Source organism: Triticum urartu, chromosome 1, assembly GCF_003073215.2.
Source record: "Triticum urartu cultivar G1812 chromosome 1, Tu2.1, whole genome shotgun sequence".
Classification (NCBI taxonomy): Eukaryota; Viridiplantae; Streptophyta; class Magnoliopsida; order Poales; family Poaceae; genus Triticum; species Triticum urartu.
This window is the reverse complement of record NC_053022.1, coordinates 155,162,799-155,165,752: the sequence shown is the minus strand read 5'-3', so window position 1 is coordinate 155,165,752 and position 2,954 is coordinate 155,162,799.

Below are 2,954 nucleotides of genomic sequence, written 5' to 3'. Positions count from 1 at the left end.
TCTGATAACCCAACGGCTGCTGCTGCTGATTCCCCTGATGGTTGTAACCTCCCTGGTTGCCTTGGTGCCCTTGATTGAGGTTTCCGGTTTGGTTGCCTTGAAACCCTAAACCAGAACCACCACCTCCGTAGCCCGGCCCATGGAAACCTCCTCCTGAACCGCCGGGTGGGTTGTTATCATACTGGAACATATTGGAATTCTTGAAATCCCGCATGATATAACAGTCCTTCCAAAGATGTGATGATGGCTTCCCCTTTGATCCATGCTTTGGACAGGGCTGATTTAACAGGCGCTCCAAATTGGGGCCTGAACCTCCGCCCCTCTGGGGCTGCTTTCCCTTACGGTGCTGGCCATTCTCCTGTGCATTGGTGTTAGCAACAAAGTCCAAGTTGTTGTCTGCCTTGCGCTTACCGCCATTTCCATGGCCTACTGGATTATGCTGCTGACCCTTGGCATTGCCGTTCTTCTTACCTTTCCCCGGTTTATCCTCCTCTGAGTCCGGGTCCTTGGTATTATCTGAATCGGCATATTTAACCAAAGCGGCCATGAGCGTTGACATATCATTGCAGTGACGTTTGAGTATTCCCAACTTTTGTTTGAGTGGTAAGAAACGACAATTGCCCTCCAATGTTAACACTACAGTGTCTGCATTGATACGATCTGATGAATGCAAAATCGCTGAGACCCGTTTGACCCAATGGGTCGTGGACTCCCCTTCCTCTTGGACACAAGCGGCTAGATCCACGATTGACATCGCCTGCTTACAAGTATCTTTGAAGTTCTGGATAAACCGATGCTTTAACTCAGCCCATGATCCGACAGAATTGGTTGGTAAGCTCTTCAACCAAGTGCGAGATGTTCCTTCCAACATCATGGTGAAATATTTAGCACACACTGCCTCATCCACATCTAACATCTCCATTGCCATCTCACAACTCTCCACCCATGCCTCTGGTTGCAAATCGGCGGTGTAATTTGGTACCATACGAGGTCCCTTGAAATCCTTGGGCAGCCTCACATTACGCAAAGCGGGGGTAAGACACGGCACCCCTAAGGAACTGAACACCACACCTGGCTCCACTGAGGCCGCAGGGTGAACCGGAGTATGTTGTCGTGCTCCGTGTCGAGCTACCAACTCGGCCTCCGACGTGCGCGGCCATGGTCACCAACATCCTGCGCATTAGCGCCTCCCCCTGCCGGATTGTTTCCTCGTGGTGAATTTCGGCGACGTGCACTACTGGACACGGCCGGTTCATCCTCCATGTGTCTGCTATAGCTCCGGCTCTGACGGGGAGTGGAATGAATCCTCTCATGACTGTGTGAATACGCCTGCTATTGATTTAGCGCTGTTTGAAGGAGATCCCTGGCCCGACGTGCTTCCACTGCAACTGGTGACTCGCCGTCGGTTGGGAGGGCCGCTAGGCATGAAGCGGCGGCCACAATGTTATCCAACGGGTTTGAATAATGCCCAGGAGGTGCTGGTACGTACTGTGGCACAACGTTGTTCTGGCGAGGTGGGTCCATCATGCGTGGTTGAACCGGCGCCCCAGTTCCCGGCGCCTCCGCCCGGTTTAGTATGGGTTGGTTAGCAACTCCTGCTCCTGGTGTGTTGAAGAGATTCTGCGGCTCATAAACCGATGGGAGACGCGATCGGTACCTTCTTCTCATGACTTCCTCTGAAGCATTCTGATCCAGCCTAATCCGGTAGGCCTGTGCTTCTAATTCAGCCCACTCTGTAGCCATCCTAGCATTCTCTGTCACCAGGTCCTCTTTAGCCTGGGCTATCTGATCTTTCACTTTTTGCAATCTCCGCATTGTGCTGATCCCTGGCTGCTGCATCCACCTCTGCGGCCATCAACGTTGCCAAAGCGTCAAACAAATCAGACAGGACTTGGGCTGGAGGCGGCGCTGAGCTTCCTGCCCCTGCTGGTGTGGCCGTTGTTGAACCGGAGAGCATTGCTGCGGTGGTAGATGAATGAGGCGCCGATTGTGTGCCGGCCATGAAGATGGCGGCCCGGTTTGGCAAATCAGGGGAATCCGGAATACTGTTGCCCTCAGATCCTCCATCAATCCGGCCGTCCTGCAACTGGTAAAGTGATTCGGTCTCTCCAGAAGACTCGTCATCAGAGCAGACCACGGTCTCTCCATCGGACGCCGGCCCGTCCTCGTACCTCGATCCATGGATGACACCCACGAAAACATGCCTTGCCTCGGGCTGAACCGGCGAAGAATTTGCACGCTGAGCCGTCTCGATGATGTCGGTGCAGATGTCCGGCTCAGGGGCCGGTCCGCCGATCTTGCCGATGAATACGTGAATCCCACCAAAGGGGACTCGGTACCCGTATTCGATTGAATCGGCCTCGGGACCCCATCCTGCGTTGTCGATGTAGAGCTTGCCGCGACAACTCTTCGTCATCCGGCCCACAGCGTATCCCTTAAGTCCATCGAAGCTACCCTTCAAGAACTCAAAACCATCGTGCGATAGCCCCACGGTGGGCGCCAACTGTCGTGGGTTTGTCACGGCAGATGTCCTTGTGAAAGGACTTAGTCGTGGAGCCATCGCTACGGGTTAGCTTAAAGGGGTTAAACCGGACAAGGGGACATGGGGAATTTTATACTAGTTCGGCCCCTTCGAGGAAGGTAAAAGCCTATGTCTAGTTGTGATTGGTATTGCTAGGGTTTCGAAGGCCAGGGAGCGAATCCGCTTTGTCTGGCTCTCGAGTTGTTGTCTCTCCCTAAACCACCACCAGGTCATCCCTTTATATACAAAGGTTGAAGCCCGCCGGTTTACAGAGTCCTGAAGCCGGATCATAAACATATCCAGTTCGGTCTCTATCCTTCCTATCTTACAATACAAGTTATATGATTAAGTCGGTTTACTTTTACAGGCTTTAACCCGCCTTTGGGCCTTGGGCCTCCATGAATCGCCATCATCCTTGCATCTTCATGGGCTT